The 11,911-nt window shown below is 36.8% G+C and overlaps 1 protein-coding gene across 1 annotated transcript in view; it reads left to right on the forward strand.

Annotated features, from left to right (window-relative positions):
• The window catches only part of atg9b (autophagy related 9B), an 839,198-nt gene that overhangs the window by 66,084 nt on the left and 761,203 nt on the right, over positions 1 to 11,911 (forward strand). The window lies entirely within an intron of this gene.

The raw sequence follows: 11,911 nt of genomic DNA on the forward strand, positions 1-11,911 counted from the left end.
CACATGATGGGAACTTAGTTAAATGCCTTCAATATGCTACGCATTTAGGTCAGCTCTATTGCTTCTAGTGGTCATACTTTATTTTTTAGGATCAGTTTAATTGTTTTGAGTTTGTTTGTAACATGGTGATAACGAACTTTTTTTTTTTTTTTTTTACAACAATAATATTGACAGTAACAAAATATACAAACAGGTAACATTAAGGACTGAGATGATGCCAGGGGGAACATAAACAACATAAAGGGAATACATTACGTGGACATAAATAAATCAAAATGTATGCATAAATCCAGAGTTTTTATAGCTTTGGGATTTGTTGAGTGTACAATATTTTTAATGTACTGTTTAGTTTCATTCAAAAAGGCTGTAAAACATGGCTTTTGGTTACAGAATTTAGATTTGTGAATGTGAAATTTCGCAAGAAGTATTACCAAGTTGATGATATAGAAGTGATTAGATTTACCATATTGATAAGATGTGAAGCCAAACAGTACATTACTAAAGGGCAATGAAGAATAGGTGAAATCTGAAAGAATATGCTTGAAGATATTATTGCAAACAGATCTCCAGAAGTTGCCAGTGTAGTTACAAGACCAAAATAGGTGGTCAATGTTCTCCAGATGCAGGTCACAAAAGGTGCATTCCAGGGTAATGTCTTTTTAAAATCTTTGTAAGAAAGTCTTTGTAGGGTAAAAGCGATGTATCAGTCTGAAAGACACTTCTTTAACCATGAACAAAATCTTTTCTGTAGCCTACTTTGTTCACTTTAGGATTAAAGTTCAGAGAGCATCTAGTATCTTGATTTTTAACTATAGTTAAACCAAGGTATGTGACTGAATCTTTTATTGGAATGCTAGATATTGACAGAACATTGCAAGTCTTAAGGGGGAGCAGTTCACACTTACTTGTATTTAGATAAAGCCCGGAGGCAAGAGAGAATGACTTAATTGTATCAAGGGCAATTGAAACTTGTGAGGCGTCTTTTAAGAATAGTCGTATCATCAGCAAGTTGACTGATTATGATTTCTCGTCCTGCTATTTCAATGCCCTTAAGGGGGCTAAGCAAAATGAAGTCAGACAGCATTTGGGCACATATTAAGAATAAATACGGAGAGATGGGACAACCCTGTCTGACTCCACGATTTACATTAAACCTAGGAGAGGTTCCAGTGTGTAATTTAATTGAGCAATTAGCATTTTTGTACATGGTCTTAATTGAAGAACAAAAATAAGGGCCAAAACCGATTTTTTCTAAGGCTTTAAAAATAAAATTGTGTTCTATTGTGTCAAAGGCCTTACGAAAATCCAAGAATAAAATATAGGCCTCATCACTATAGAGATCAGGATAATCAATGAGGTCAAGTACAAGTCTAATATTATTAGAAATGTGCCTGCATCTCATAAAACCGGATTGTGTCTCATCAATAATGTAATCTAGAAAATTTTTTAATCTCTTGGCGAATATTTGGGCTAATACCTTATAGTCATTGTTGAGGAGACAGATTGGTCTCCAGTTATCAATGAGAAGTGAGTCTTTATTAGGTTTTGGGATAAGGGTTAATAGTCCCTGGGATAGAGTGGGGGGGAGGGTTTCAGATTCAATGCTTTCAGCAAATACATGAAGGAGGAATGGGGCTAACTGCTCTGTAAAAGTAATGTAAAATTCAGAGGTTAGGCCATCAACACCTGGAGATTTGTTAACTTTTAAGCGATGAATGGCCAGTTTTACCTCATTTAATGTTATTGGATCATCAAATAAAATATTGTGTTCATTTAATATAGATTTAGTGTTGGTGAGCTGCTCTAGAAAGTTGGTAGTTACTGTGTCATTATATTGAGTCTGATAGAGATGGCTATAAAATGATGAACAGTAATTGGCAATTTGTCGGGGATCATCTGTAATAGTGCCATTAACATTAAGTTTTTTTTAACAGAATTTGATTTATTACGAGACCTTTCTAATTGAAAAAAATAAGCAGTATTTTGTTCCCCCTCTTCCAACCATTTACACCTTTTACACCTTGATCTCACAAATGCTCCTTCTGCCTTTTTCTAGTGTGAAGCATGGTGGGGGCAACATTATGTTGTGAGGATGTTTCTCTTCAGTGAGGACTGGGCAATTGGTCAGGATAGGAGGGAAAATGGATGCTGCCAAGTACACCCAAATGATTGAGGAAAACCTGCGTCCCTCTGCTAGACATCTGAATATGGGCAGGTCATTTGCCTTCCAACACGGCAATGATCCTAAGTATACTGCCAAAAGAACAAAGTAGTGGCTTAAGGATAGGATGGTGAATATCCTTGAGTGGCAAAGTCAGAGCCCTGACTTAAATCCTATAGAAAATCTGTGGATTAACTTGAAGAGAGCAGTCCATCGCCATTCCTTACAGAATTTGACTGAATTTTAACAATTCTGCACAGAAGATTGGGAAAATATTCCCCAATCTAGGTGTGCAAAGCTATAATAGACATATCCAAACAGATTGAGGGCTGTAATGAAAGCAAAAGGAAGCTATACAAATTATTAAGTCTGGGGTATGATGACTTTTCCAACCCTGTTATTCTAGTTTTTAATTTTTTATTAATTTTCAGAACTGTTGCCTTTTTTTCATTATTTTGATGTTGTACAGCTACATTTGTGAATAAAACTGAAAAAGATTGTTTTTAAAATGGGTTTTGATTTCAGGCTGTAAGACAAAAAAAGTAACTATTTCAAAAGGGTATGATGACTTTCTATAGGCACTGTAGATTCTTGTGAAGTGGAGATTTTGTTCTCAGTGAGAGAGGAAACTCATCCATGGGTGCTAGCATCTCTCACTTGCATGTCTCTTAAGCGCCGTTCACACCCAGAACGATAACTATAATGATAACTATCATGAAATATCATCAAAATCATGAATAAATAGGAAATACCTCCTATCACTGTCCTATCAAATGCAAATCAACTCAAATAAAATGTAGCCTACTTAAATACAGTCCGAGTGAGAGATAGGAGTTTCCTCTTTCACAACAAAATCTTCTTTTCACAAGCATCTACATACAGCAAACTTTTCAGTCTTATACCTAACCATGTTTAGAAGGTTTTTACAGAGGGGGTTGTTAATATTATTCTTAGCCTGATTTACAGTGCCTATAGAAAGTCCCCTATCTAGGTGTGCAAAGCTATAATAGAGACATTTCCGAACAGATTGATGGCTGTAATGAAAGCAAAAGGAAGCTTTACAAAGTATTAAGTCAGGGGTATGATGACTTTTCCAACCCTGTTATTCTAGTTTTTAATTTTTTATTAATTTTCAGAACTGTTGACTTTTTTTTCATTATTTTGATGTTGTACAGCTAAATTTGTAAATAAAACTGGAAAAGATTTTTTTAAAAATGGGTTTTGATTTCAGGCTGTAAGACAAAAAGAGTAACTATTTCAAAAGGGTATGATGACTTTCTATAGGCACTGTATGTGAAATTTTATTTAAAAAAACATGGCGATTTTTTTTTATACTGTATACTGGTAGTATTTTCTGATTTACTGAATAACTGAATGAGATATCCATAATTCCCTCAGTAAGATACTTTTCATCTCTTATGTCAACAAAATGAAAAAGAAAAAAATTAAACTGGCATTAGCCAATGTTCAGATTTTATCTTTTTGAGCTAATGCAAATCAGTGCATATTTAATTGCACCATGCCTAATTTGCATATTCAAACATTAAATTACAGAAAACTTGTAATACATTTATTTTTCATATTGATCTAAGCAATCAACTGGTGAAGTTTCATTGTGATATATGCTTGGTTTTTTTTTACCCTTTTCACCTGTAGTATCTCCGACAAGAAAGGCTTAATATACAAAATTGCCCAAGGGATATCACCGGGTACCCTCCTGAATCTGAAGAGGTACCCCTAGTCTACTAGGTTCTGCCAAAAAGACAGGTGTGACCCCATGGCTGCCTGACTAAAAGCCAAATATAACTTTTCACTGTGGCATATCATCATCATCATCATCATCATCATTTTATTTGTCAGACTCAAGGTCCATAGAAAAACACACAAACAGCCCTACATAAAAAACAAACAAACACCAAAAAAAAAAAACCCATCAACTTCTCCCACACATTTTCATAAAAGACATTCATACCAGTACCTCCACATTGGTGACTGGTAACGAATTGTGCTATATCTGGGATTGGTCAGCAATATAACAATGTAATTCTGTGACATATTTAGGCGACAGATAAATTTATACATTAGGTTCCTCAACAATGCTCTGAAGGTTCTGACACCTGCATTACAAAACAGGCCACTAGCACTACAGCTCCTAGGCCTCTTCAGTAAGATCCTGAAGCTGTCATTACAAGCAACCTGTAGCCTCTGTAGACTGGCCTTTTTAAACTTTGCCCATAGGGCTGCAGAGTACAGTATGCTTTAAAAAGCTGAATTTTTACTTTGTCAGAGCACATTTGGAGTTTCCTTTTCAAAATATTGGCTTGGTTAAAGGAGCATTTCACCCATTTACATTAACTAACACTGGATAGACTATCCCATTGTTGCCGCCCCATCATTCTTTATCTAGATCTGTGAGGACGAGGATCAAGGAAGGAAGGAAGGCTGTATAAAAGACCAAATGAGAGGCACCCCATGTCCCGTGCCAAGTTTGGCCTTCATACAACAAAACGTTACAGAGATACATTGTGCATCCTCACAACCAGATACCATGTTCCTGTGCCAAGTTTGGCCGTCGTACATCAAAGTGTTGCTGAGATATGAGCTCACTCCCTGTATCGCAGCCCGCCCTATGGATGCCAAATAATTCCAATTTCCTAGCACGTCCTCACAATCAGGTACCAAGTCCACATACCAAGTTTGAACTTCATATATCAAAGCGTTGGTGAGATATGAGCTCACTTCCTGTTTGCCGGCTTCGCAGTCAATTTTGATTGGCTGTATTGAGTAAACGCTTGTGCGTATCGAAACTCTTCAGCTTTGCTGTTAGACCCCCAAATATCAAACCAGAATTCTTACACTACATGGTCAGATAAACATTGCGATCACCTCAGAAAAGCTGTTGCTTCAAGAGTGTACAGTATGTACGCATATTTAATCAGATATTGCCTCATTTGCATATTTTAAAAAACAAGTTAGACAAAGTGTAATACAAAAAGTATTTCTCTTAATATGAACATTAATCTGGTAGACGTTTATGAGGATGTCTATAAAGGGGAAAAAAAGTCCCATTCACCTCTAGTGTAACAATAGTGTGATCTATAGTGTCACCTATTGTGGTCATTTTCAGGACTTTTGTCCCGGATAGAGATTTTGGCACACATCCCACGTTGTTCAATGGGGTCATATTAGTCTAGAACAGTTGAGATATTCTCAGCTAAATGAAGCGCATACAAATCTTTCTCAGGACCTCTACTACTAGGCTACTAGGGATTTCTGAAGGAAACAAAATGTTTCTTTCTCTACATTTCAGTGGCTGGGCCATTGAGAGTTTTTTTCTGGGCTGCATGTGGCCCGCGACTGCCAATTGAATAGCCCTGCTGTATAGCATAGCTAGAGCCCATGTAGCTTGTTGATGTACTGTATGTTTTTACAAACTTTTAAATCAGAAATACACACATATAATCTGTGAACGAATAGAATAAACTGAATAATGAAACAATAAAGCAAATGCTGAATTTGCTAATTGAAGGACTATTTAGAGTGCTATTATAGATATATTAATATGTGCTATTTAATATCATGGATCAATGCCCCAGGTGGTAGGAGTAGGGGGGCAATAGACCTTATCAAAGCATGTTCTACATGGTGAAATACATAGGAATGAATGGTATGTTGATTATGTGTATGAGTGGGAAGTGGGTGTATGAATGCTGGTCGCAATTGTCTGGTTTGTTTGTTGTGTGGAAGTGTATGTTGTCCTGTGTTTGTCTTTGTTCTCCAGTTAGGTTTGCTATGTTGGACAAGAACTTGGCCAACTTAACCCCTCTTATCACTTCTTTGATAAAACCAAATGTTAGATAAAAGTTTTATTCAAACAAACCCACACAACAAATTCACTATAACAACTTGGAATGTCAACGGAACAACAAAAAGTCCTGCATCATCTAAAAAAACTCTCCTCAGACATTGTTTTTCTACAAGAGCTTCATCTTAAACCAGGAGAAATTAAACATCTCAGAAAGCAATGGGTAGGAGAGGCATATGAATCCAGTTTTACATCTAAAAGTAGAGGAGTGGGCATTCTTATAAGTAAATATTTACCATTTGGTTTAATTTCAAAGCAGTCGGATCCTGAGGGCAGATTTCTAATTATTAACTGTGACATTTTCGGAGAAAGGTACACATTGATAAACATATATTCCCCTCCATTATCAGACATCCCAAGTCTCCCGGAAGTTCCGGGAGTCTCCCGCATATTAATAGCGACTCACTGATGCCCGCAAATTACTTAAAATCTCCCGGATTCTAGAGCGAGCGGGCAAGATCGCGCACACACGACACAGACTGTGCTCAAAACCTCGCACAGCATCTGTGTAGCGCACACACGACAGAGAGGCAGAGTGAGAGACTGTTCATGTGTGTGATAGTTTGCGTGTGTGAAGCATCCTGATTGGCATGTTTCGGTAAGTCAACCAATCAATTTCCAGTGTGGGCGGGATTATATCTCTTCTCCCGAACCGTATCAATAGGTTTCATTTCAAGTGCATATTATTCAGGCCGGCTAGTTGCCAGGGCTACATGAAAACAACAAACTCCTTAGACCTGTTTAAAGTTGCAATGGAATAAGAATAAAAGCAGTTTACATTAATAGTATAAGCAGCCCATAAAGTAATCTACATATTCTTACATGATTAGAAGTGCATTGGGCTATAGCCTGTATTATTGCCTTGTCCTCCTTTTTTTTTTTTTTTTTTGCGGGGGGGGGGGGGGGGGGCGGTGTAGGGATACCTCCCTGAAATGACATTTTGCAGGTTGGGATGCCTGCATTATCCAACATGAAATTCCTTATAAACATTCAAAATATAATAGATAATATTACAACAGGAATAATTATATTTGGTGGAGACTTAAATCATGTCTTCACAGCACAGGATACATCTAACATGAAAAGAAAGTTCAATACACCTAGAGAACTTCAGGAGTTTATTGTATTAAATGAGTTAACCGATGTATGGAGACTAATGTATCCAAAAAGTAAAGATTACACATATTACTCCCACGCACAAAATAGTTATAGCCGGCTAGATTATATTTTAATATCAAATAAAGGCATAGATGATATAATAGCAACAAAAATACCGGATAGAATAATATCAGACCATGCTGCAGTGACCTGTACTATGTGCCCACCAAAAAATAAAATAATATAAAGGATATGGAGAATGAATAGAAGATATCTAAAGGATGAGGAATTTATTAAATACTTAACAAACCACATTACAGAATTCTTAAAAATAAATTGTGAAAATTCCGATGTAGATAAGCCACTGGTTCAGATAATATGGGACACCTTTAAAGTATATATCAGGGGGATTATTATTTCATAATCCTCTAGGGAAAAAACAGAATTAGATAAAGGTATGAAAGAACTGGAGAAAACTCAGACAGAACAATTACATAAGAAAACTTGTGCAAAAAAAGATTTTGAATATTTAGAGAAATTAATACTAGAATATGACCAACTCCTACTGGAAAAAGCTAATAACTTAATACAATTCCAATAAATTGAGATACATATCTTCAAACAAAACAGGTAAGCAACTATCTTCATTAGTGAAACGAATGATTAGAAGGGATAACATTGTACTTCAGGATCCTATAACAAATGCTATTCTCAGTCATAATAATGTTATCAATCAACAGTTTGCCTGCTTTTATAAAACATTATATACTTCTGAATTATCATGTGAGAGTAAAGAACAGAATATTTGAAGTCAGTGAACATTAAACAGCTATCAGGGGAACAAAAAATGGCATTAAGAAAGGACATTTTAGGACCTGAAATAAAAGAAGCAATTGATGGTTTTCCAAAAGGTAAAGCACCGGGGATGGATGGATTGCCAATTGAGTTTTATTCAATTTTCTGGCCTTATATAAGTTTAATTTTTATTGAAGTCATACAAGACGCCATTGCATATGGGAAGCTGCCACAAACAATGTATCAAACTATTATAAATGTAATACCAAAATCAGGCAAGGAATGTAAAGCTCCATCAGATTTCAGACCTATAAGTTTGATAAACTGTGATGATAAAATTATTACAAAGATCTTAAACAACAGAATGGCTAAAGTGCTCCCATCTATTATCCATTATAACCAAGCAGGATTTATACAAGGTAGGAATTTAAAAACAAATGTTAGAACATGTATTTCAATAACCCAATTTGCTAAAAAAGAAAAAATAGATCTAACATTAATGGCTATAGATGCAGAAAAGGCATTTGATCGCCTTGAATGGAGTTATCTATATGAGGTGTTAAATGCATACGACTTTCCACATGAAATAATACAACTGATTCAAGCGATATATAAGGCCCCAACAGCAAATGTTTACTGCAATGGGATCCTATCGGAGGCCATCCACATTACAAGAGGAACGAGACAGGGATGTCCACTATCACCAACACTCTTCGCCCTAGCCATTGAACCTTTGGCTCAGAAGATTCGACAGACAGAAGAGGTAACTGGCAAATGTATAGGTGGAGAGTGCTACAAGCTGAACCTGTATGCAGATGCTTATGCTATATCTAACTAATGTTGAAACATCAATCTCGTATGTGCTGAGTCTTCTGGAGCAATTTTCTAAAGTCTCTGGTTACAAAAAGAATATGGGGAAAACAGAACTTTTATCAATACTAGAGCATTCACAAGAGTCTTTTACTCAGTTTAAATGGCAAAAAGGAAGGATTAGGTACCTAGGATGTTATATAAGTCCTGATAAAACAGTATTATATAAGGATAACTATGTTACTCTGATTAAAGATCATAAAGTTAGTTTGGACAAGTGGGCAAATTTGCCAATAAATCTGATCGGAAGAATATATTTGATTAAAATGGTATGGCTGCCCAAATTTCTGTTTATCTTCCAAACAGTATCAGTGATACCACCAAAATATATTTTTAAGAAGGTTAACAGGCTGTTTAGTTCATTTATTTGGTCAAATAAAGCCCACCGATTAAGTTGGAAACTTCTCCAAAATTCGAGAAGTGAAGGAGGCCTGAATTTCCCAAATATTGAATTGTATTACCATTCAGCTCAAGCCTTCTACATTAACTCTGTAATTAATAGATCAGAAGAAGAGCCTTGGATAAAAAAAGAAGATTACCAACTCAGGCCAGATAATTTATTTTTAGCTATGTTTACAAAACGTAAAATCAGAAGTTCTAATTTTGTAATTAACAGCACACTGGGGGCATGGAAAAATATTTAAAACATCATAGGAGTGCATATTAGTCTACCCAGGAATACACACCTGTGGAACAATCCATCCATCACTATTCAAAGTGAAAAACTGGAATGGCAATCATGGATTCAGGGAGGTATATGTACGGTTTCAGATACTATATTCCAAAACAAGATTCTGACTTTTGAACAGCTCAGAAATAAATTTAACTTAACATATAATGAAACATTTAGATATTTACAACTGAATAACTGGCTATTACAGAACGTTGAGCTCAATTATAATGCTGAATTAATAACAATAGAGAAGATTTTTATGAATACTAGAGTGAAAAAGAAACTAATTGGTAATGTTTATAAATGTTTGATTGAGGCACAGGTGGGTAGCTACTCATTAAATAAAATATCACAGATACCCATATAAAATGGAAGGAAAGCCTAAACCTAACCAATAAGGTCACCACCAACGAAAACCTACGGCTTATTCAATTTAAACTTATGACAAGAACTTACTACACAAAATCTAAAATACATAAGTTTGACCCATCCTCTTCTGCTCTGTGTGTAAAATGTGGCTCTCATGAGGACATGCTTTCTGGGATTGTGGAAAAATTAAACAGGGTTGGCTGGAAATTCAAAAGTTTTTGACTGACACCTGCAAAATTGAGTTGAAGTTAACGTCAGCACAGTGTATTTTGCAGAGAACAGAGAATCTGAAGTATCCCATAGGATGGCAGATTCTTTTTCCCTCCTTGGTATATAAAAAAATAATTTTAAAATATTGGGAAGATATGCAAGCCCCATCCATGCAGACATGGAAGGGATTGATGATATATTATTTAAATATAGAAAAAGCTATTTGTGAGGACAGAAATAAAAAAGAACAATTTAATAGAGTATGGCAGGACATATATGACTCTTTATAATCAAATGTTGGACAAGTATTTAGACCACATGGGAGAACCTTATGGAGAACAATGTGTGAGCGTAGTGATGTTAGTGTGAACAGATGTTTGTCAGACTGTGTATGTGTGTCTGTGTGTATGTTGGTGTGTATGTGAAGGTGTTCCATATGTGGAAGGGCACCCAAGGTGTGAGTAGGGAGTATGTATGGAGGGTGTATGGTGTGTGGGTGTTTTATGTATGGGTGAATGTGTGTGAGTATGAATAATGGTGAGTGTGTGTTCTACAGTAGGTATGTATGGGTGAATGTGCATGTGAGTATGAATGATTGTGGGGAATAACTGTGAGTAACTAGCCTGGGTGTTCCCATACTGCCTTGCGCAATGATTTCAATCCCGCTGCTAAGCCAGTCTGGAAACTAACGCCCAAATGTTCGCCTGATGTTGGCGAACCAATCTCAGAACATCCGAGAAGTTTCCGTTGCCTTCTTGCGTCTACATTCGACGCCAAAGGATTTTCACTGATGTCAATGGCAGCCCTTAGCGTTGCATACGAACCAGTTGGGTGAGCTATGCGCATTTGATAGACATCTGTGGCGCCCAATGAACGGATCTGGGCATTTTTTCAAATACGAGAAAATGAACGTCTTGTTGCCAGACCACGTCTCATTTGAGAAGCGGTAGGCGTTAGCCAGACTAGTGAGTAACAGAATGTGAATACCTAGCCAGTAGGACTGTATATTTATATGTCTAACAAGATAATATGTCTGTACTGGTCTAAGCAATTTCTGTTACACGTATAAAATCAAATAAATATAATTATATATAAACCGCTCACAAAAAGTAAGGAAACTTGACTTTGGCCCATTATATCTCCCCTTTAGTAATACCAACCAGTAAAGTGTTTCATATCATTTGTATCGTTGATTTGTCACCTTTACAATGAGGTATAGCTTGTAAGCATTGGGCAATCATGGAATGAGCAACACAAGCAAACGTGTAAGTAGTGCCAACGAAAAATGTGCCAAAATGGCCTGTTATGCTGTTGGAATTCACCATTGTTACTTCAAGCATTGATGATTGCACTCTCCCACAGAAATGAGAAACAAAACATGTTAGGCATACATTTGTTCATTTTATACTCAGTGTCAGCGTCCTCAGTAGCGTGTAGAGGATCCATATGCAGCCACAACAGCTTGGCACCTTCTTCTCATGCAGGTCACCAACCTGGCTACATTCTGCTGTGGGGTGACATCTCCCTAACTGGAAAGACAGACCTTGTTACCATTGAAGGCAATCATCATGCAGTTAGATAGATACCGGGATGAGATTCTGGAGCCAGTGGCAATTCCATATCTCCAGAATATGGGACCAATTGCCATCCTCCAGGATGACAACGCTCGCCCCCATAGAGCTGGGATCATCAGAGTGTACCTCCAGAATTTGGGAGTGGAGAGGATCGAATGGCCTGCCGTGAACACTTGTGGGATCAGCTTGGGCGTACTGTACGTGCCAGAGTCACCAACAAAACCAGGTTGGCTGACTTACAACAGATCCTTATCGAGGAATGGAATGCCATCCCACAGCAGAATGTAGCCAGGTTG

This window comes from Sardina pilchardus, chromosome 2 (genome assembly GCF_963854185.1).
Source record: "Sardina pilchardus chromosome 2, fSarPil1.1, whole genome shotgun sequence".
Lineage (NCBI taxonomy): Eukaryota > Metazoa > Chordata > Actinopteri > Clupeiformes > Clupeidae > Sardina > Sardina pilchardus.